This window comes from Strix uralensis, chromosome 7 (genome assembly GCF_047716275.1).
Source record: "Strix uralensis isolate ZFMK-TIS-50842 chromosome 7, bStrUra1, whole genome shotgun sequence".
NCBI lineage: Eukaryota > Metazoa > Chordata > Aves > Strigiformes > Strigidae > Strix > Strix uralensis.
Genome location: NC_133978.1, coordinates 10123911 through 10148766, shown reverse-complemented (window position 1 = coordinate 10148766; position 24856 = coordinate 10123911). Strand labels below are relative to the sequence as shown.

Genomic DNA, 24856 nt, shown 5'->3' with positions numbered 1-24856 from the left:
TCTTACGTGACTAATAAGGCAGAAGGCAGTCAAGGTCCAGACGCTTAGCCAGCTGCAGTAAGGGAGCAGCTTCAGGACAAAGAAAAGATGACGGAATAAGATACTTGGGCGTAGGGATATATTAGTCCCAATAAAGGAGAATATCAGGTCCTGCAAAAAGGAAGAACTGGACTTGAAACAGTGCACTTGCACATTCCTCTTAAACGTTGATACAGGTTATTTTAGTTCATTCATAAACGAGACGTGAAATGCAATGACACTTACTCTTCTGCATTAGTGCAACTGGAATAAAGCATTGCAGAAGCACATTTTCTCTCTTAAGCTATCATCTGATGCATCCTCTTGGAAGAAGACATCAATTCCCTTCTTCAAAAGATCTCTTCCTGCCACAGCAGAGACAAAACATAGGTCTATTCTGACTTTTCCAGAATTTTGGAAAACACCTTTAGTAAGAACTAGAGGTGGCTCAGACACTGGGTTATCCTTAAGTTTGCTTTTGTACACTCTTCCAATCCCTCATCCAAATGTAGCACAGTCATACCTTGTTAACTCTGAACTAATGATGTCAACTCCGTACCTGCAGACATAAACACCAGGCACTTCCTGCATAGCCTACTCTTCAAAGATCCAGAACACAGCAAGGCTTTTGCTGGAAACCCAGAGAACACAAGGTGCAGCTGATAAAAGGTGTGGTTTAGGTGTGCTGACCCCAAGAACAGCTTTCAAAGCATTGTAAAAGATGGGTGGGATACACTGTAATAAATCAGAAGCAGAAACAATTGACACAATCATGACTGATATACCTAGCTCCAATGCAGAAACACTCCTGCTAGAAGGAATTAAATTATGTGGATTACTCCATTTATGTTACACAAGGAACAGCCTTCTATGAACAGAACCAATTCAACAGATTCAACCTTAGTGAGCAAGTCATATAGACCACGCTTCTTCAGTACGGTAGCTTAACAGCACTGCAAAAGATGCATTGTTCTCAAAATCTTTGTTGACGAGGAGATGAGAGTCTTTATTTGCTTCAGTTATTTGATGACATTATTCAGTTTAAATTGTTACCAAATTTGCAAGAATAATAAACACGAAGGGGACCAAACTGAGAAGAGACATACACTATCTGTCTGCCTTAAAGATCTAATGTTCTGCAACCTAAAGACAAAGTCATACAGCTACAGAGAAAGAATGAAACTATCATATTATTCAAGCACTGTCCCTGCAAAAGTACTGTGACTATAAAGGGCATCTATATCTAGGTTACTCTCCTATGCTGTCTTAACACTTGCTTGTATTTGCCAAGATTTCCATCCTAGAAGATAACCCATAATTGTGTATATGTATCTGCGCGTGTACATACATATTTGAAAGACTCTGATCTTGCCCATTTGATGTAGATAGCTGCCTTTCAGAAAAGTTTTAAAGCTGACATCACTGTTTATATTAAAGTTTATACAGCAAATTAAATTTTATACTGTAGTTAAAATCAACTGAATAACCCCAAACATCAATCACAGTCTAGAATCCAAGCTTTCTAGAAGTGAAATGGTGCATCTCAGTCTCTCCTTTCAAAAATGTTGTGATTATGTCAGTAACGAAACAACTGATAGCAGAAACAGGCCACTGTTTTGCTGAAGGTATTACTGCTTCAGCAACAGCATTTCACGTTGGTAATTTCAATCTTTCTGAATTTATTCTTACAAAACAGATTAATCTGTCTCCAAGTTCAGACACAAAAGCAATGTCATTCTGCAAACAAGTAGGATTACCTGCGGTTGCCTGGCACATATTTCACTTAAAAACAGAGGAGCCTCCCTTTTCCCTCAGAACTACCCACTGACACCACCACTCCCATCTCTAACTCCACTAGGAAAGATTTACTCTACCATTAACAACCTAATCTCTACCAGTAACAACCTAAGGAGTCAGCTTCCAGTTACTTTCTTCTGCTACTTATTTAGCAATGCACGCTACCTGGAGCAGGATTTTCTTGCTGATAAGAATAGGCAGGCTGGAAGCTAAGTGAAACTTTGAATACAACTGATTATAAATGGAAATACCCCTTTTTAGACTGCCACCTTGTCCATCCTACTCCTCTAGCTTGTTTACTCAACTGGTGCATCTTCTCCATATAAGAACACTGAGCCATCTTGAGCTAAAATCCTGTTACGGTGATACAAACAGATATTGTTCAATATATTTTTGTATCAATTATATGATGACTAATGACAGGAACAATACTACCCATCCAAACCACTGCTGAAGAGTTTATCTACATAGGTACCTTAAGAATTCCCATTAGTTTAAATCTGCGACAAGATTGTGTTTACCACCAATACATAAGATCTTTTTTTCCCCTCCAGCCACACATGCTCATTCTTCCTACTGCTGCCTGAGTAAGAATTCTACTTATAGGTTAAGCTGAATGACAAGCAGAGATAACTGAAGGAGACTGCATGTAATGCATAGACTCACAGGTACTGAGATATCTTCAGTAAGCATGAAGAGGTTCACAGGTGATAACTGAGCAAGACTAGACAAGATGAAGCAGAAGGAAGATAGAAGAAAACAGTTCTGGGAATTTCTTTTCTACATGTTGCCAATGCTGTTTCAACATAGTTTTTTTTCCCCACAAAATCACGATCCTGAATCAAGAACATGTCAAACCATTGCTACAGATTTTTAAAAAAACATATTGTTAAATCAGTCACTGATAGATTAAAAAAACACACTAGAAAAAGGACTGACAAAGAAAACCTTTAAAACTTCTCTCATGAAAGACAGCAAGTGAACCCCAGATAAGCTTGAAATATTATATAAATCATAATGTTTCTCTGGGTTTGGATCATGGCAATTCAATGTCCAGATTCAATTCTCCAGCTCAGCCATACAGTTCCAGCAGTCAATCTTATTTTAAAGGTGAAGAATAAAAAGTCACATTGTCTCCTGTGGTAGCCTTAAAGAAATGCACCAGGAACAGGATGAACAGGGCAAGCATAGAATGGGACTTCCTCAACTTTCAACTACTTTCAATTCATAGGATTTCTTGAATTTGATGTAGTTTGTTTAGGAACCCTCCACGGATCTCTCCTCCAGTATTTTGTCCAACCTGTCCTTGAGCCCCCAAACTTTTTCCATCCATGACTGCCTTAAGCAAGGAGTTGCAGAGACGTACTAATAACTGTTTTAAGGGTTAATTCATCACCTCGTACAGACTCCTGAGGAAAACTACTTGTAAACTCCCTAAACTGCAAGAACCAGCCGCTGATTTCTGCTCTCCTTGCTACCAAACATACCACTTGTATCGATCCGATACACTAACACAGTTATCTCTGAATGTACCTACCAAGGTCAGTTTTCTACAGATACTTGTTGTATCTCATACATTTGAAAGTGGGGGGAAAAAAAAAAAAAAAAAAAAAAGATTCTCAAAGAAACTGACATGTGTAACTTCAGTTACTAGTGACAGTTTATCCACAGGAGCAGTTTCTCCCACATTAGTTTACAGAGTTACACAGAGACAGCCATCTATGCTGATATTTTACTTGAATATAAAGGAAGCTGATACATATCATTTGTTCTGGTTAATCAAGATCTCAAATTTAGTCATGGTAAAGTGTTATTTTTATAAACTAGCATTTCACAGAGCTTTCAAGACTGAAAGATTACAGAGAGGAATTAGGATTTTTTTTTTAAACTCTCTTTACTGATGGACAAGGCTATGCAGGATGAAAGATTCTGGTCCTATCCTCAAGTCTCCTGCTACTAACAGCAGTAGCTTTGGCTTGCCAAGGTTCCATCTATGCAAGTTTGCCTTACTGCGATGGTTAGTTAAAAGCCATAGGTTACCCCAAATCATCACAAATACTGATCAACATGTCTGTATAATAATTTCAGCATATGAGAAAAAATGCACTTAAATAAAACCTATCTTTAATATGATTCACAGAAAGAACATGAGTTGAAGTATCATGCAAATTCACATTGTAGTGAGAAAGAATCTCTATATCCATCTAGAAGAGATTCTTGAATCTCCAGCTCAAAGTACACATGATATTATTGAGTCAGGAGAACCCAGGATATTTGGTTCTCCCTTGACACTTCCCATAACTTGTGCTGTGTGTGTCACAAGCCATCTGAGCTAATTAGGCTAAAAGCATAGGAGTTCTTTTGCTTCAGGGAATAAATTCAGAAATTGGTTGCAATTTAAGGATTATTCCAGATCTATAACTTATTCAACCACCACATAAAAGTAAAATCTTATCAGCCATTTTCCTCTGGCTAAGAAGCCAAGCTTCCTTGGAGTGAGAATCTTGCCAACATTAACCATACTTCTGCTTCAATCAAAGCCATTAGAATGCACTCTGCAGAAAACTACCTCAGCTTATCACAGACTAAGTGCTCATGAAAATCCCAACAATCTGTAGTGAAAAAAGCATTTTACTCAGAACTTGTGACACCAGTTCCCCATGTGACCAGGGATAAGCATCCCCCACCCTGACAAAGTCTTCTCTTGCTCCACTTACTGTAGAATATTACCCACAGAACTTGCTCCAGCTGAATCCTCCCTTTAGAATACAGAATAGCTAGCGAGCAAAGTCCAGATCTCTACAAATCAAGCTACTTGTGATCAGGGAGGAAACAATATTCTCAGAATGTCCTCCAAAAAGCACCTATTTGATATTAGTTTAAAAGTGAGCTGGACTATGTGTCCCGGAGGTACAAAGAAATGCAAAGACCTACGCTGACTAGCTAAACTTCAACTTCGGAGTAATTATTTTAATGCTGTTGGGAATTTATTGTAACATACATGTGTTAAGGTATCCAGAGATTTACATAAGCTTTTTTAATTGCTTCAATTGAAATATAATATAGGATTTTAAACCTAATTATCAAAAACACCATTAGTATTTTGATCTTCTTAGTATCCCTGTTGGCACAGAATTTAACCCTGCCTAAAAGCTTCTAATTAAGATGGTGTTGCTGTTTACACTTCCAAATAGTGGCTAAAAGAGAAAACCACAACCACTGCTGCAACTGGCTACCTTTTATTCCTTCATATCTCTTCCAATTTCAGAGATCCACACTTTCTAACGATTTTAGGCGAGCAATGTTCATCTGAAGACTGATGACATGATGGGTTTTTATCTAGAGAGCCAGTGCCAACACTTGTTTTAAGTGGTTTATTCCAAATAACCAATCCCTCTTAAACGATGATCAGGTCCGAAAGTAATAGGTTTTACTCCAGCGAACTTTTAAATGAACAGTTCCATTAAACGGGATAACTCATTAGTATAACAATACATTAAATAAGATCATTGTTAGTTAAGATCATTACTAATAATTTTTTCTATATTCATACATATTATTACTTCAGTTCAAAAACCCAAGGTGTTAGAGTGGTCAAAAATATCAAATACAGAAGTCTTCTAAACCTGAAACACTTCTATTGTTTAAATAGCTTGACAATTAGAAGACAATACTCAGGAGTTTTTGGAGCCCAAACACTGAATTTTTATAAAAGTACTAACTGCAAGAAAAGATTAAACTTTGACTTTAAAAACATTTTTTCTACTGCAAGTTGGATATTCATGTAGATCCTTGGTTATCAGTTAGGAAACTGGTTATTATTAATATTCTGTTTGTTAGTCATTCACCTCTTCAGCTTGGAGGCATTAAATTCAAAATGGGCCCAGAGAATTTGGAGTTATGTGATCATTACATAAATGAGAAAATACCTGTCCAATTTCATTCAGTATCACCAAGAGATGTAAATATTTACTGCCTCCCACTAATATGATGAAGAGTTTTGTATTTTTGACTACTCCAGAAGAGATATTTTTAAAGTTTCAGAGAATATGTAAAGTAGTTCTCAAATTATAAGAACATAACAAGCCCTTAGATCCAACTTCATTTCGCTTTTAATATCTTCATAATGAAAAATTCCATTCTGCATTAAATCAAGGCTCAGAGCCCACAAACACCAGGCACAAACCTGCTACAAATATGAAGCACCAGTCCTACAAGGTGAAGCAATTCCCCTGAAAAGCAGTAAACATCTTTATATGACGTACCAGATGGAGTACCAGATATACAATCCTTACCTTAATTTGGTGTCTGGCCTAGACACTAATGCTCTGCTACAGCATCAAGTTCCCACTCAGATTTGCTTTCTTTAACTGAAGATAAACACCTCGACTTGCTCCAACTCAAAGTTAAAGGCTGAAGTTGCCTACGTTTCATTGTGTGTCAAAGTACATTTGACAGAACACAGTGTTAACAGCAGGCTCTGGATGATGAAAGCAAAGTCCTAGTGACATTAAAGCAAAATTGCCATAACCTGCATCATATTCCCTTGTTGTTGTAAGCAAATCTGATTATAGCTAAAGTAGATATTCCACCATACTTTTTTTTTTTTTTTAAACTGTTGTCTTTGAACAACCACATACTGGATACTTCTGCTTCTTCCCCTTTTTGCGACCACGGCCTTCAGCAGCTGTTTCCTAATATACCTGCAGATACATCTCAACAAACACAGAATTAAAAGACGCATAAACCACTGCTGAGCAGGAGCCGACGGAGGAACAGAGCGACAGGCCTGCCGTGCCAGACTGCCCTTAACCCCTGGGCGCCGCGCAGCTGACTAAGCCGAGCGCAAGCCCCGGACGCCGCCAGCCGAGCTGGCACGGCTGCGAACGCCCCGCCAGCTGCGGGGCCACCCCGGTGGCCCGGCCGGCAGCCAGCGGCGCTGCGGAAGCCTCCGCGACATTCAGGCCGCCCCAGAGGTGAGGCTGCGCCCGGCAGGGACGCGCAGGAGGCGGCCGCCCCACCCGCCGGGCCCTCCGCCGCCCTGCCCCGGCCTCCCGCGGCCTGCACGGCCGGTAACGCCGCAGCATCCCCCGCACGAGGCGACGACCCCAGCCCCGACGGGAGGGCGGGGGCGGCACAGGGAGGGGGCACCGGCCGCTCCCCCCTCGCCGCCAGCAAGGAGACCCCCAGCAGCGGGCCCCACCGGGAGAAGGCGGGAGAGGAAGGGGATGGCAGCAGCGGTACCCCCGCCGCCACCGCACTCACCGCCGGGACGGGCGCAGGCCGGCGCTGTCCCCTCCTCGGGCAGGGCCGCGCCGCTCTGCGCTCCCAGGTACCGGCCGCCCCGCCCGGTCCCGCCTCGCCCGGCCCGGGCCCGGCCCGCGGTGGGAGGGCCGGCGCGCGCAGCCCCGCCGCGCATGCCCCGGCAGCGGCGCGAGCCGCCTCCCCACGCCCCTCCGCGCCCCTCGGCTCACCCTGACGTCAGCGCGGCCGGCACGCGCCCAGCGGTGGGACCCGCCCCCCCCCCTCGCCCGTCAGGCGCCGTGCGCGCGCGCTCGGCTCGCCACCGCCGCTGTGGCGCGGCGGCTCCTCATGGCGGCGGCTCAGCCCCTTCACCCCCCCGCCAGCACGCAGCGCCCTCCAGCCGGGCCGTGGGCTGCCCACGCCATCCGCCACGGCCCCCGCGTCCCCTCCGCCCGCGGTAACGGCGGGGCTGGCTGCGGGGCTGCCGTGGCACAGGGTCACGCCGGGCTCGAGGCCATGAGGCCTGCGGGCCCGCTGGCCACGGTTTCCCGTCTGCCCTGACAATTAGTGAGCGCGTTGGCCGAATCAAATACAAATGTGGTTGTCAAAATGGAAAAGAGGCCTCGCAAATCTCCCAGCTACGTGGAAAGCCTGGAAGGACTCTTGGAGTCAACAGTGAGATGCAAACCCACAGGACACGAGGCTTTCTCCATGCTGGTGCTTGCGGAAGGACATGCGAATTTGATTTCTTCAAATTTTCAGCCTGTGCCGGGAATCAGAAGGCACTGACAATATCAAAAATTTCTGCAAGGTCAGGAAGTTCTTTGCCTGTGGTTACGTGAGATGGTTCAGGGTCATTTAACTGACTCAGCGTTTATACTCAATGCTTTTCTTAGCTGCCTGCACGCTTTTTGGGGCTTGTGTTTCTGCATCTCCCATGATTTGGGATCTTCGTGTATGTGTTGTACCATTTCAGCATCTCTGTGGTTGTGCTTCAACTTCAGATTTTCAACGTTTCATCTTTTTCAAAAGTTTTGACTGCCAGTACTTCTAAATTTTTTGTCTGCCTGCTTCACCAGGCCTCCCAGAGGAAGAAAACTGTGCAGTAGCTTCAAGCTATGTTCATGTAGAAAAAGAACACACCACCTGTAATTGATAAGCATCATTTGCCGTAGCCTCTTGCCTAAGAGTTGGGCATGCTGCCAGGGTGTAAGACCTGCTTACAGATGTCAGCCCAGGCACTACAAGTGCCTCCACCTTTCTAGACACAGGGTGTGAAGGCTCCAGGACATTTGCCCCGCAGAGAGTAGAAGGTCCTTTTTTAAGAAGCCAGGAACAAGAACTGAAGCTTTTGAATGTCTCTTTGCCTGAACTTAAATGTACCAGCCACATTAATGCATTTATTCTTAGAACAATCTGGAGCACAATTCCCTGTGGTACAGGAAGGAAAAAAAAAAAAAAAAAAAAAAAAAGGCAAGCAGAGAGATTAAATCTCTTGCACAAAACTAAAGAGATAGCAAAGCCAGGAAATGAACTCAGATTTCCTGAGTCAGGCGTCATTGCTTTAACCACACAACCATCCTTTCTTTCAGTCATTCTCAGCTTCTGAGCATTAATGTAAACATCAATTGCATTAGCATAGATTGGATTTTTTGTTCATCAGAACGACTTAGCTGTTCCCAGTGAAATTTCCTCTAGCTACCTTTCTTCTCCATTTCCTTCCCAAAAGTAAAATAAGTTATATTACAGAGTCACTGGGAGAGTGAAATGGTATTAGAGACTCACTGGGAGAGTCTTAAATTTTCCACTGCCTTTCTGTGGGCACTAGCAGGTATTCGTTCAGCCCCAACACTTCAAGCGTTGGCTCACAAAGCTGTTGTGGAGCTTCCATGGTGCATCTCTTAGGCAGGTACCCAAATGCACAGTGAACGAGATCAAGGAACAAATCGTACCCTGTCATCATACTTTTCAGCTAGATCAGAAGACTAGGAGGACTCATAACCAACACAAAGGAGGCACAGAACCTATACGTACTGACCTAGAAGTGGTGGTATAACCACCTTTTTTAACTCCAGCTCATACTTTTATTATCTGAAAATTATTATGAAACAAAACTCTAAAAGAAAACTACATATATAAAAGAAGAAAACAACCTGGAGATATTTGAGGACAGATTTGAGGGCCTCCACTATCTGTTAGACATTTAACAGATTTCCACAGTGCTTATATAGCCTAAAGATTAAGATCCAGTCTTTAAGCAGAATTCACAGTTTTTGAAAAATAACTTCAAAAAAGGGAATCATTACATACACAACTCCAGCTTCTGACTATTTAACTCAAAAGATAGACTTGATATGTGTACTGACAGAGTAAGATCTAGCTAAGATCTAGCCATGATTAAGTGCAGTATCTTATCATTTTAATGTTTGATACATCTTCAGCTTGAGGACTTTACATTCCATTGATTTTATTCTAAATTGGTTTAAATGGACTTTATATTACCTAGGAGCTGGACTAGAAGATTGTTTTATCCACTTCACTCACTGACCTGCCACTGTGCTGCCTCCAAAAAGCAGGGACACAGCAGTGGATATCACCAGCCACCCAGAGAAGAGTTGAAGAGCTGGAGGAGCAGATAGCGATATTCACACAAATACTCTCCCAGCCCTCAGCAGTTTGCAGGCCAGGGACTTTATGAGTCAAGGACACACTTTCCCACAGATTTGCTGAAGTATGAGCAGGTTCAGTGCAGGGAGCGTTAGGGAGGCCTAGCTTTCCTAGTAATAGTTGAACAGGTATTTTGAGAGTATCCAGCCGTAAAACCTTGCTGGCTTCTTTAGTTTCAGCTGACTTGCTGATAGTTACTGAGACAGGTGTAAATAACTGGCCATACAGTATGAACCTTGTGGATTATGGTAAATAAGAATATTTTCCAGTCAGTATCCATATCATAGCCTGGTTTGAAGGGAAACCCTGTTCATTCTTTTAACTTTGGATTGGTTTCCATTTCATGTATTTCTGCAAACTGGAAGTGCAGAACGTTCATTACCAGTTGGCAGCTGCTTCCTTATTTATATAGTTGCTTCAGATGTCTGCCTTGGACATGCAAAGACAATGTTGCTGTATTTATGGTTTTGGCAAATGAATGACAAACTGACCCTTCTCACCCTTCTCCTTTCAGCAAAGGTTTTTTTGGTCTTTTTTAAGTCAAATTCTTCTTCTGAACATTGCTTAAAGTATATTTAAATACTAGTTCAAGATGTCTGTTTTTAAAACTCGATAGTGTGTTACTCTGTGGCTAGCACTGCCGATGTTCAGAGATGCTCAGAATGCATTACGCTGTCTATTCATGCTGTGAAAAACAGTGAAGTTACACAGGCCTAAACAACTCTCTTATTTTTAGTATGTCTCATGTGAATGAACAAGTGGGCAGAAAGCTTTTGTCTCTGTCCCTCTCTCTCAAGGCAGGTGTACCAAATGTAAGTTAAACTCCCATAGATGAAGATCACATGCTTGATGTTATCCTGTCTTTACTCTGGCAGAGCTATGGCAGAAGTAGCCTGGACCAGTTCAGTAAAATCTGCCATTAAAACCTGCCTCGGGCAATCTACACCTTGCTGCTGCTGTTGCCCTTTCTTCTCAAGGGCTGACCATGGGTAATGCTTCAAAACACTACATTAGTCAAAAGAATTTAGACCTACTTAGGTCTAAATTATTTAAACAAACTAGTTAAACTATTTAAGCAGTCTAGTTAAGCTACTTTGTAAAATACTGTCAATTTTTTCCTGTGTGTTTTCAGTAGCCATATTCCTACAATACATAGCATTTTTACACAGAAGAGCATTTCCAGACAGTGATTAAAATCATATTGCACATTTCTAAAATCCAAATGCGCTGTCTTTCATTTCTTTTTAAACATCTGCTCCTCAGTATCTAACCGTTAAAATGAATTAGTGTAGAATATATTTCATGTAAGTATGATACAGTTTCTTTATTTTTCACTGCAACTTAATTTGTATTCCCAAAGGCTGGATATCCAAAGGAATACAAATGCCTAACATTTCCAGTAAGTCAGTGGGATTTTTGAGGATTCTGAAACATAAATAAAACCTCTTATTTCACCTTGATTTACAGGTATGGAAATTATTTCCTTTTGTATAATTATAAATTATTCTAAATCAGGCCAGATAAACATTTTTATCGTGTTTATAACTGAATGGTTGACTGATAATCTCAGAACTCAAAAAATAGCCTTCTGCTACTGACATTGTTATGGAAATTTATCTAGTGTGTTTGGGATTTTTTTATGTAATCTGTGAAGTCACCATTCACTTACACAACAAAAATTAACAGACTTATATTTCTAATAATGGCATCCAAATGGCCTCCAAAATTTAACAGAATTAGAAAAGTTGACTGGAATTCAATTCTCAGTAGAATTCAGTAAAAACATTAAAATATATTTGGCATCATATGTCTTCTTTTTATGTAAACATTGTTACAAAGGATCCTGTTTTAAATGAATGCTAATCCTAAACTGATGTGGATAATTTGTATTTTTGCTAATTTCGTTATTTAATAAAATTTCAAATACTAAAATCCTTAAAATGTTTAACAAAGATGATATGAAACCTGTTTTGTTTATGTTGCTAGTGTGCTCCATTTTACAATATCATTACAGTTTTTAATCCCAAACTTTGCAGAAGTAGTAATCTATAGTCAGCACAGAATGCAGTGGATGATGTAGCATCAGAGCTATACATATTAAGAAATAAAATGTAAAAGGAAAGAAACCATATAGGAAAACAATACACACAGTAAGAGCATCTCACATTTATGTGTTTGTTTTCATTTGACTGCTCAATGTGCGGCATTCACGTTAACATTCATCCACAGGGAAGACTGTCGGCATCACTCAGCAGTTAGAGGCAAAGAACGAAACGTGATCCTTTTGAGCCTTGTTCAAAAAATGACAAAAGACACCTGGATTGTGTGGTGATTTCTACATGCTGTTAGCACACAAATAAATGCAATACAAAGTGCAGTTGTTCATTTATGCCCCCACTGATAAGTCTGTATGTTGAACTGACAAGACAGCTGAAGCACACCAGTTTGATTCCAGGCAAACTCAGTGTTATCCCCTCTGCTAGGATTGCCAATAATTTTAACCAGTCCTAACAATAATTTGATTATATGATGTTCCATCAAAACCCTTTTAAAATAAAATTCCTGCATTATCTTGTCATCCGTTTCATTGTAACACTTGTTATTTTGCTTTAGAAGGTTTAAGGAGTGTATGCAATTACCATTATGAGCTAATAGTTTTGTTTCTTTAGATACTGTTTTTACCAATGACAGATATTCTGTAATATGGTGAGAGACTATATAAGAAACCTAAGACAGAATTATAGATTAATCCCACCTTCCTTTCTTAGGGAAAATTCCCACTGACTAGGGAATTATATGAAAAAGTATATAGTAACTGAAAGTATTAAATGAAATGCTTATGCATACTATAAGGAGGCATGAATGATTAAAATATGTCCTCTGATCAATTTAATTATCTACTTAGCAGTGCAGATAGATAACAGAGGTCACAGAAAAGATGACGAAGTGATCCTGTGCTGTAGCTGTCCTTCACAGAGATTTTGGCCACACCAGCCTGAACTGTTGAGGCTACAGATGCTCCCGGAGAGGTGAAAGAACAGCTCAGACTCTCGCCTGATAGATGGGGACCGTATTGCACCTCCCTGAGCTTGGTTCATCTCTCAGCCCACTCGCTGTCCCTGCTGGCTCTGCACCACAGGACAGTCCTTGCCTGAGCATTCCTTTAGGGAGAGCTATACTTTGTGCAGGATTCCAGTTTACCAGAAATGGCCACAGGGGATACTTCCCACTTCCTCAGATGAAACATTAATTCATTCTCATTCTTTCACGCCAGAGAGGATCCTTTTAAGAGGAATCATACATTTTTCTGAGTCTTGATTCATAGCTGAAGCAGACTGCGGAAAGGAATTAAATAAAGTGATATGGTTTTCATGAATACTAATTCAATCATATTTTTTTATATGCAAATAATTAGTTTTAGTTAACTTAGAGACTTAAAGCAGACTGTTCCAGTAGCAAAGAGCACTTTCAAAATACAGTTCAGGACTTTAAAAATAGTTTTATTCCATTTATATATTTGACCCTAACCTTTCTTGTCTGAACATGTGAAAGCATCAGAAGATAAAAAATGAAAGCTGAAATTCCATTTTTCAGTGATTAGACTACATTTTCAGTATTAAATGGCAATGAAAAACAAAGAGCTCAAAGATGCAGATTAAAGGATGCAATTGCTTTTCCTCTTGTGCACATGGCAGTAATATGCACTGAGAAAAGCATTGACCTTATCCAAAATTATGTACATGACCAATCAGTAATTAACTGAATGTTTCAGAGCTCCACAGGAACATCAAGGACAGTAACACTATATGCTCAAAATCATAGTTGCTTGGAAAAATCATCAAATACTATCTCAGAAAATATTTTATAAGGATTTTTTTTAATTTTATACTTCCTCCCTCCTTTTTTATTAGCTCTAGTTACCCAGGAAAGCAATGCTTATCTATGCATGTGTGTGTAAATAAAAATATATAAAATGTAACTTTTACATATACCCTGATACACACGTATGTCTACATATATACATATGTGTATATATGTATGTTTGTGTATATGTGTGTGTGTGTATAAACAAAGTTGTTCTAGTCATTGGGAATCATGTCGAGAATGTAAATGGGTAATTATACGATACCTAAATAGCAACCCTGGGCAGTTGGAGATATAATTTATACAGGTCACTAGTGGTTGCTCCTCCGAGTGGGGTTGGTTAGCCCATCTCAGCGTAGGCTGGAGGATAAGCTATCAGTCTGTCTCCAAGGTCCTTCCTTAACACTGAATCTTTCTGGAAACTGTTTTCAAAGTCAGACATAGTTCAGTTGCAATTAGTGTTAAGCACTTGCTTTCCTGACAAGTAAGAAAGCTGGATTCTTGCAAAGACAAAACAGAAATTTTATTCTTACAAGCTGGCACCTGACTCTGATTTATGGACTTCTGAAGACATTAGCCCAAGAGATTCTGACAGTTTCCTGAAATACTGGCACCAGAGGTTCAATCACTGCTCAATCTAGTAAGGCACTGAGCAAGGTTCTGCTGTACTTTTAAACCAGGAGATGTTGAAGGTTTATTCTCTGAGTTAAAAATTACTAACTGTAGATAGGAGTAAGTTTGAAAGAGACTGAACCATTTTAGAAATGCATGCAATAAATAATAATGGGTATGCTTTAGATGGTTGTCACAAGGCTCAAGGACAAATTCTAAACAGCATGACTCTGGCATTTTAATGGCTAAAAATATGTCTTCAATCTACATTGTGAAACAGAAAATGCTGGCAGACAAAAAGTTACATGCAAAATTATAAGTGAATAAAACTTCTGCTCTTTCAGTCTCACTATAAAGATAGCTATGAAAAATATTTTTTGCTCTAGGTCTTTGAAATCGTGAACTTCTGCTGCTCTGCAAATGTGAATGCATCCTCAGAATATGCTGTAACAGAGTTAAGGCTATTTCTAATTCATTTTAAATAAACAGGTACAGAAAGGCACCAGGATCAAACTGGCAAGCTACTGGCAGGGACAAAGCTGGAATCCACCACTGATCTCTGTCAGATCAGTACGGTTAGTACTGAACTGTGCAATACCCTGTATGAAACTCTATCCCATACCAAACTGGTGTAGAGATAGAGCATAAAATCCAATACACTGAGTGTAAAAAAGCTTTGACAGTAACAACTGAGAGTAAATTAAGAAATATTTGTGGATATTCACCTAAATGTTTACGGTTAAAAACAGAACTTCGGAACAGAGGTTGAGAGAGTCTCAGGTGAGGAAAAAGAGGACAACACAAAGTAGCTGAAGGATATCTCTTTACTGAGAATGCAGTTAAAGTGCAGAACCAACTCAAACTGCAGTGATGGACATAATGAAAGTTGTATTAGATAACCACTTAATAAATGACAAACCTACAAAGAATGCACAGAGAGGTGGATAAGATTTTAGGGAATGTCTGGCTTTCTTCCATCCTTTGATATAAACTGTGTATTTGATTGGAAACATTTTTTAGACATCAGTTGGGGTTTTTTTATGCTACATTTTTATAATCCATTGCAATCCTTTTTCAAGAACGTTATGATACTCTCCATGACTCTCTAAGTTGCAAAAAAAAAAAGAGGACAAATATTTTAGACAATTCAATCAGTAATATAATGACAGCTGCTGGGTTTGAATATGGTGTCTATGGGTAAAGGAGGATCTTGGTGAAAGGGGAATCTTCTTCTGAATAATTCACTTACTAAAGTGAAAATGGTACTACCGGAAATATGGCTTTTCCAATGCATGCAGTGACATGCATTTTTGTATGTTTATAGTACTTAATTCCTACCAAGACTCCAGATTCTGCTGCTGTGTAAGTGGCATACAATGTACACACCATTGCATGGAATATCATTTTCTTCGTGTTCATCAGAAAGCACTTAAGGGGAAAAAAGTTTTCCTTTTGGAGTCAGAATTTCTAATCATAATTAACTCAAGACACACTGTGGTATCCAGAGGGAAAGGGGGTTTGGAGGAATTTTTGTTATAAAAGACACCTTACTAGTCCTGTGAAAATCTTCAAAGATGACCATCGTTAATGTGAAAATTCAGCAACTGAATTTCTCTTACTGATTTCAAAATACTTCACAAGAGAGAAATTAGATGAAAAAAAAAAGTTTTTGTGTTCCTTTTCTTTAGGACAGAGTTCTTTAAAGGTATAATCACCTAAATAAATAACTGTACCCTTCATCCTGGCAGAGGTAGTGTAATAGTGTACATTTAAAGTGACATATTTCAATACTAAGAAAATAGTAGCATGTGCTGCTGATGCATCTAAATCATGAGCAGTATTGCAGACTCAAGCTAGGAGAAATGAACCTTAGTTCTCCCCAGAGTTGTTATTCTCTTATAGTTCCAGTGTCCTGGATGTCTTCTGCTTGTGGAAAGCATAGAAGCAGCTGCAGATGCGAATATTATGATGACCCAGAGTGGTCCAAAATGGGAGAAGACAGAGGGGAATAAGAGACTAGAAAGAAGAGGAAACAGAAAAATACAAAATGAGACAGAAAAAGGTTTTCCAAATCAGAAAGAGAAGGCAACCCTGTTAGCAAGAAATCAGGTCTCTTGGAATATTGAAGTAAAAAAAATAGGCCTGCTATTTTTCCCTGGGGTGGTGGAAGCGCCTATTTTGCACTCACTTCATGCTGCTTTTAATTACTGATGCTAATACAGGGACATCTCGCAGATAGATAGATACATACGAGTTTCACTGGGGAGACACAATTGCAATCTGTAAAATTTTACACCTGAGGCCAATTTTAAGTACTTAGCTAAATATATTTTGCATAATCAATGAATGAATTAAAATCTATGCATCCGATAGAAGCACAATGATCTTTAGATCTGTTTTCTAAATCAGTGTTTATAGGTACATGTGAATCTCTCTGTCACTGAATGAATAGGTACCATTTCATGAGTCATGGAAGTTCGTTGCCATTTTAAATGCAGAAATGCTTACCTGGCAATTTTAGTGCATTAGTAGCCCAGGTTACAGGCTTTTAAAAAAAGCTTGAGCAAGGATCTGCAGTCCCATGACACTTCTAGTTCTGTCCTGCTCCTCCAGGTACACATTGTAAATTCAATATCAGCTTGGGTAGTATTTTATTTCAATTATAATTTAAATTAAATTATTCTATACACATATTTTCTGTAGGTTCATGAGGGATATACAAACATTTCCCATCCTCATAAACTTCTGGCTTAAGCACAATAAACCTACAGAATTATTGCTTAAATTAATGTGGTCCCATAAATAAATTTTAAACATTAGTATTTTAGTTAAGGGCATATTAGAAGACATTATCATTTTTCCTTCATCCTCAACAGGTCTTTATTTTTAAAAAATGTACCTAATCTCTTAATACTGTTAAAGATCATAAAAAACACTCAGCTGCCTGGTCCTTCACCAAGTTGTTGCCCAAAAGTATGTTGATACCAGCTTACATGCACCAAGACTTACTAAAGAGATCCACAGCTGATTGCAAACATCAACTCTAAGAGTAAAGTTAATTTGGAAGTAAAACAACCCACAGATATATCAGTGGATCTTTTCAGATCTTTCCATGATTAATAATTCAGCAGAGGAGGATTTGGGCCTCTTACAGATTTAGAAAGCTATGATGATAAAGGTACCAGATTAAGAAACCTGAAAACCAAAATCCTATATTTATACAAGACTTAGAAACAGCTTTAAGGAATATATTGCACTGCCAACATATCCCTCCTCTAAGCTATGAAATCCTCTTCAGAGGAGAAGACACTACAGGATTCATGTCTAACTAGTCTATGGCTTTTTTGCCAAAACTACTAACATAGCAGTCGACTTCATAGAATAAAGAGCACATGGTCACAAGCCAGAAATACTGATAACCACGGAGAGTACCAGTTTTCACTGGAAGTTTCATCACAGAGGACTAGACTAGGACTAAAACTTACTCTGTTGGTCTTTTAATAGTCGTCAGACCATATTGTCTGTCAGAAATAACACATCATCTTCACTGAGATGTGACCCAGTTGGTGACTGCAAATTGAATCTCACTATATTCCCTTTACTACTCCTTTGAGATAAAGATCCTATTATCCATTACCTTTGTCTTTATAGAGCATGCAATTTCGTGTGAAATTTACTCATTCAAAAGCTAATAATTTGTTTAAAGCTCTATATTGGATAGTCTTCGGTCACTGCCAAGAGGGAATGAAGTTAACACTAAAAGTTCATCAATGTGTATAGTAAACAGAAAGCATAAAAACAGATTAGTGAGAATAGTTTTTACATTTGCTCTGCAACACTGAGTTCTGTAAAATAATATATGCAAGTCAGAATACATTTCCATATCAAAATACAGTCAACAGCAGGAGACTATATTTTGAGTAGCATAGTAAATTCTGTATTGGTCAGCTTACAAATAAACTGGAGGAAAAATGAGAAGGAAAGAATATACTGGAGATCTTTTGTCGACAAAGATGTTTATTTTCTTACCGAGGGGAAAAAAATTACCTTTATTACAGGTGTGGTTCTTTCTTGTTTTTACTTAAATTTAAGAATATAGAGTCATATTTTGGTTTTATGCTTATTCTTATCATTCATTTTCCTGCCTCAATGTTGTACATCTATTTATATATATAAAAATACATATCATATATACTTTTATTTATAACTTGCCACCTTGTTCTTAGAGGAATGAATTCAAGCACTCAGTCCCACTGGCTGCTCAGAGACTTGGCAAATATACACCATCGCTGAGCCATTTCAGTCATTGCTTTTAACTGCTTTACAGGCCATCGGCTTATGGAAATATTGAGACAGAGTAAGTCATGTCTTGCTAATGCTGGAATTAAGTAAAACATGAGAGAATAAAAATAAGGCAGAGAAGGAAAAAGAGGTCTTCCAAGTTTTGTTTGCTGGTGGAGATGAGACTGCAATCTCAATATTCCTTATCTCTGGCTTATCTAATCAATGTATATCCCTGGATCAGGCCCAGTAATGATGCAGTTTTGAAGAGGGTGTGGGGGGAAGCAGGTGGGCTTCTCCAAATCCCAGGGATATTAAAGATGGCAAAGATAACAGTGAAATTCCTTCCATCCTCCCAGCCTTTCCCCAGAGCCACTTCCCACACTTTTTAATGACTTCAGAAAACACAAGGAGCAGAGTCAGCTCCCTGTTACCCTGTCTGCTAGTTAGTTCTAATTGCCAGCACATCAATTATGATCCATTAATTTCTCATTCCCTTGTTTACCAGACATGATGTCAACCCAGTCCCTGCATTGTATCAGTCAATGTTTTCATTAGTTCAGTAAGCCACCGTCTCCACCATCTCTCTCAACAACCATTGTTACAGGCAAATAGGACATTTTATGAAATGTCTCTCGCTTAAAAATCCAGCTTACAGTTTGGTTTGGCCCGATAAGACCTCAGCAATTACAAGAGAAAATCTAGTATGTGAATGTCTCCTAAGAATTGATCATCTTTGCGCTATTTAAATGTTAAAGCTAATGCCATTACAAATTCAAATTTTTCTGCCCTGTAGACCTGTAATAACATTTAAGTAAGAGAACTATTATGCTTTGTATTCACTTTGACAACTGCGTCATTCCTGGGTGCTCCTGGTACCAAGAGTATTTCCACAAGGGCCGCATTGGTTTTATTCACCCACTATGTGCAGCTTGTCGAGTCACTCTTTTCACATTATGCACTAATTAAAAAATAAACATGTAGTATGACAAATTAGGTTCAAAAATCTCTGAAGGACAGATACGCATACAGCAAATCAGCTGATACTTTGTGCCCTCAACTATGACTTATTCCTATTCTCTTAAATTACATTCTACTGGCTGATCAGTCCATAAAGTAAATGGACAGCTGCAGTAGAGAGCAGACATTTTAACAGCAGAGTGCTGTAGACATGGCTGACTGCCAAAGAACACATTGTTAAAGCAAGCAGCATAAAATGAAAAATTAAGATATTGGCACCAAGACCTACTGGTAAGAGCTGAGGGTCAGTAAAGAACACAGTAATAATCTAGAAGATTTTTTCCACTAGATTAAATTTAGGACAGGCAAAGCATCCTTGCTTTGGAGAAGTGTTCTGCAGTGCTGGGAACTGAGGCGAGTCTCAAAACAAACATAAAAGACCCTGTTGGCTGTCCTGGCCACCGCAGCTTCTCTTCTTGGCCCGTTAGCAAGTTGGTACAATCCTTCATTACAGCACAACTGTTGCAGGTGGGCATAACACCACTCAGATCAGTTCTGAAATGTACTTTGTCAGTAATCAATACATATTTTAATGTATGTGGTTTATTTGATACTCTGTTTTGTTTATTTGGAAAACATCAATAAATTCTTGAAATTGCCTTTTGCCGAAAACAGGTGCAGAATAAGAGCAGCAAGGCAAAACAATGTTTTCAAATGCTCTTTCCTCAGTAGCTGCCAACCAGTTAACATACATCGCATATGAAAATGGTTTTGAGACATTCTCTAGTTAAATGGCTGACCATTCGTTATTCAGGAAACTCCAAGCATATGATTGCACATACCTTCTTCTGGGTACATACATTGTGCTCCAATCTTTACTTACTTACCATCATGTACTGTTACTCAAATAGTATGATTTTTTTTATTGTTGTCCTATACAGTGACTACAGTATAGCCTGTGATGTGTCTTTATTCCCCTTAGTAATTCTATTTTCACTATAACCTACTGCCTCTTTATTGACTGTTACTTCTTTATGTAAGTTGTATTTTACTCCACAGATGCATTTAAATAGTTTGTCAGCATCTGTATACCACCCCATTTATGTCTGTGCCTGAGAGTTCTTCCTCTGGAGCAATTCAGAGCTGAAGCAATTAAGCAAACAGCTACAAATTGAGATGGTGAGACTCTTCAACAATGTCTTATAGGACCTGTGACAATATTACAGTATAATGCTAACATTTTTTTGCTTGTTTGTTTATATGGAGTCTGTCTAGGAATACTCCCAGTGGCCCCTGGAGAGCACAGCTAAGAATTAGGAGAAGTCTTCTTGACCTGTGTCTGTTCACAAGCAACAGGCGGTCATAGTTATAGATTTCATTATTTGGAATTATTTAGCCAAAACCAAAGGTATGAAACACAGCCTGTATGTGTGCCAGGAAATCTTGTCAGCTCAGTGCAGGGAGATTTTCTCCCTCAAAGCAAAGCAGCTCTGAAATTTCTGAGGTGAATCGTGAAGAGTATCCTTTTGTGAATTCTTATTATAAAGCAGGAGTATTACTAACTCTTCCAATGATTTACAAAGCGTTTAGGGATTGAGCCTGAACATCTTCAGCACAGTATTCATTATTCATCCGTGTTAGCTGAGCATAGCTCAGCCTTCTTGTGTTGCATTGGGCAAGAAAGCAACATATCTGTGATTATCGGCAAAGTCAGAGCCAACCCTGCCATGCGAGGTGATGAGAAGAGGGAGAGAGGAGGGAAGATCTGCTCAACCATGTGATGGCAAACGGATCACAGGATGTGGGAGTTTTTGTGCCACATCCAACTGTGCTCACATGGGAGAAGGGGAAATCTATGCCTCCTCTGTTGCTTTTTTTCCTTTCCTCTTCACCTCACCTAAATCCAGCATATTTATCTGTTGATTCAGACTATAATTGCTATCTCATGGGACAGCTTGCAATTCTTACACTTTAAGGTTAGGACTTTAGCATCTGACCTTGCTCCAGATTATTTTTAGACATCAGGAATGAATTACTCTAATGAGTAATGGTGCTTTCAGACATTTTGTATTAGGAAACTATACAGAAGAGCCTGGGAAACATTACTGATTTCTTTTCAGTGGCTTAATACCAGCAGATGAAACCAATGGAAAAAATTTAGCCTTTTTCACATTACACATTTTAACAGGAAAGAGTGTGACATTTGTAACATCATCTAATTTCTCTTATGCAAATCATCTCAACGGGGTATGAAACAAAAAGTTGTAGATTCATTCTCCTAAGCTTACTCCATGAAGGTGCCAGCTTGGATAACTCTGTGTCTGACACCCTAATCAAAAGATGTTTAAAAATGCAAGCTTCCAAGATACATAACCAGATATAGATATTTTATAACTGCATCCATATGGATTTTTTGGACTTACCCATACTGGCCCTAGTTGATTGTGACTGTCCACTCACTTTATTTTAGAGCAGTCAGAGAGCCTGGGTCAATTTCTCTTTAGAAAATTGAATTGCATTTGCATTATATTAATAGAGGATGAAGAAAAAGGCAGAATATAAGGAAAGGTTAAAATCTGGCACAGAAAAATCAGTCTGACTCTGCTTATGCACACCCTCCTTGTCTTGGGCTGTACCAATCAGGGCTGATACAAACACAGATATTAAGCTTCCTTCCATTTGAAGCAGCATTATTAAAAAGACCTGAAAAGTGGGACACTTTAGCAGCTTAATATCATTCTAACACAATGTGAAGACTAATCTCCAATATCCTTATTTAGGACGCTCCTTCTCTGGGTTCTCTGCCCTGACCCTTTCTCTCAACCCTGTCTCAGCAAGGGATGATCTGTGTCCCGGAGCGATTGAGGTCACTGGGGCAGCCAGCCCCCGTGATATAATCACAAGGCTGCAAACCACAGGCATCTGAGCCTACCATTGCTGACAAAATCACAGCGGCTGGCTGACCCACATTGGAGAGAGAGGAGACCCAGACAGACTCACAGCTGAGCCAGCCATCAGTACAGATGCCCCAAGGCCCACAAACAAACACAGTTTCTCAGTGATCCTGTCTCTTTGAGAGCAGTTGGCATTTTAAGCATCGTTTGTCACTAGGATCTCTGAACAGAAAAACACCACTACTGGTAGTTAAGTGAATATATTAAAAAGGCTACAACAACAGATTCTGAGAGTTGTATGGAATAGGCCAAGTCTAATCAGGGGCTGAAGATTGAAGGCTAATATGAATAATCTTTATCCTAATACCTTCTACACATATTATTGCTGATAAAGTTGAGTTGTCGATATAAAAGTCAATTTTAAGGAAAAAAAAATAAACACAGGCATAAATTAGTGAAGCTGGAGTCAAATATATCACTAACAACAATAATGAGTGCAATAAAGAATATCAGTTTGTTGCATCTTCTATAGCTGAGACTCTCAGAGTAATAGAAGTGATGTACATACTATGTTCAAGGTTAAAGTAACACCAAGGCTCATTTGTTTCAGTTCCTCTGCTTTCTGAAATCCTCCCTCAAATTTTAAGGCTTCAGTGACATCTGCTGTTGAAGACCTATTTAATTAAATAGTTGTAATTTAACAGACATTCCCTCTGAGTGAATTCTTCTTCCACAGAGTTTCTGATATTTGATTCTATTTGTAAAGTTCCCTACCACCATGGAAACCCTTTAATCTGATCAGAAAAACTCCAAGACTAAGCTCTTTTGTTGATCTGTTCATCTGACAAGATGTTAAATCACTCTTGTTTTTTGAAAAGAACAGAAATTTTCTCTCTGCCTTGCTCCTGCCCTCCCAGTTTTAGTATGTAGAAGTTACATGAACACATGTTTAACTGCCAATAAAGCTATTCCCGATGTGTTCAGATCCATCGGTGGAATACAACATGGAGTTTATGATCAAAAAGCAACCATGACAAAAGGCTCTGTGTAAAATGACCCTGAAACTTTGTAAGTTAATGCTTCTGTGCTCTCACAATAGCCTTTAAGGAGGACTAGCAGAAAAGAGTACACTAAAGATTACCCTCAATTAATCTGTGGTTCCCTTTCACGTGTGACTTCAATGCTCCTGAGAGCAGAACAGAAAGGCCAACAGGCTCCTGTCAAACCCCTAATCCAAGCAGTTCAAGAAAGGCTAAAAGTAAGACTAAAAGTCTGATTCTTTAGCTCAGAGCAGAGACAGAATAATTCTGAATTGAACTCACTGCAGTGCTCAGTTGACACCACCAGTTATGCGATATGGTAATTACTATCCTGGATAAAAGCTGTTGTGTCAACATAATACTCCATTAACAAGATGTGATCGAGCAGCACACAGAATACTGCTGTTTAGTTGCATTTCTTTTCACTTTGAAAAAAAAAAATTCTTTTTGTATTAAAAGTAATGACCCACTTAATTAATTAAGTGGTGCATTGGCGTTAAGACCACAGAGTTGGGGTCCTGAATTTTGCATTCTGATTCCTATAAAATTGCTATATGAACTTGATGAAGACACAAAGTCAAATCTTCAAAAGCATTCTACATTTCTGGATGATCAATTTCAGACACCAGATTTTTCTTGCAGAAGAGCCTGGTACACCCATAGCAATAATGGAAGTGACTAGAACATGTGAGTGTTTTATACCCAAGAAGCCCTAGACCAAGGTCTATCAAGCTGCTTACGCCAAAATAGAAGCATTTAGCATTAAAGCGTCTCTTGAAAATACAGATATGATGTCCCATTTCACAGAGGTTTTGTGGCTGATACATTAATTCCCCAGTGTTGAGGCCCTATTTATTAGTATAACTGAGATGTCAATGAATAAAAAGTAAAACGTGATGTAAAAACTAAACTACCAAAATCCTGACTCCTGTCTTCTGTTGCTACCAAATATTAGACACATACTAATAGCACATTGTCTGAGTTGCTTGCAGACAAGGCAAAAAGAGACAGAACTGTGGCATTTTTATTTTAACGTTTGAAGCCCGTAGCAGACAGTGACTTTTTAATTTTATTTCATTAAAATACTCAAGATAGTAGAAGTCAGAGGTGAAGGAGTGAAGTAAGAAGCCAAGGGGAAACCTGCTATTGCCCCATCAAACTTTTAGTTCTCCACATCATTGTAAGCCAATGGAATTTAAACAGTTACCAAACATAAGATTGTATTATTTATTTCTAATCTATTTTAAACTGTGACTGTAACTGCAACATCCCTTCTCTTGAGCATTTTGACCTTGGGACAGCTGTAGTAAACAGAACCAGTTCAATTTAATGTTTTTTCCTCACTGGAAGGGATCCAGATCCAACTTTAGCAACTGTTTGTAGATTCTTAAGAGTTTCTGTACAGCTGCCTAGGCAAGGCAGGGACCAAGGGTATGAAAAATAATTGGCTGAGGAAGAGAGACCTCTCTACCAAAAAGA

General features: G+C 39.2%; 1 protein-coding gene across 6 annotated transcripts in view; it reads right to left on the bottom strand.

Moving 5' to 3' along the window:
- Positions 1 to 7200, bottom strand: part of CCSER2 (coiled-coil serine rich protein 2) — a 74301-nt gene extending 67101 nt beyond the window's left edge. For all 6 annotated transcript variants that reach the window (XM_074874407.1, XM_074874408.1, XM_074874410.1 and 3 more), the window contains exon 1: positions 7081 to 7200. The gene's annotated coding sequence lies outside the window, so the exon portion shown is untranslated. The remainder of the gene's footprint in view (positions 1 to 7080) is intronic.
- Between the last annotated feature and the right edge of the window lie 17656 nt (positions 7201 to 24856).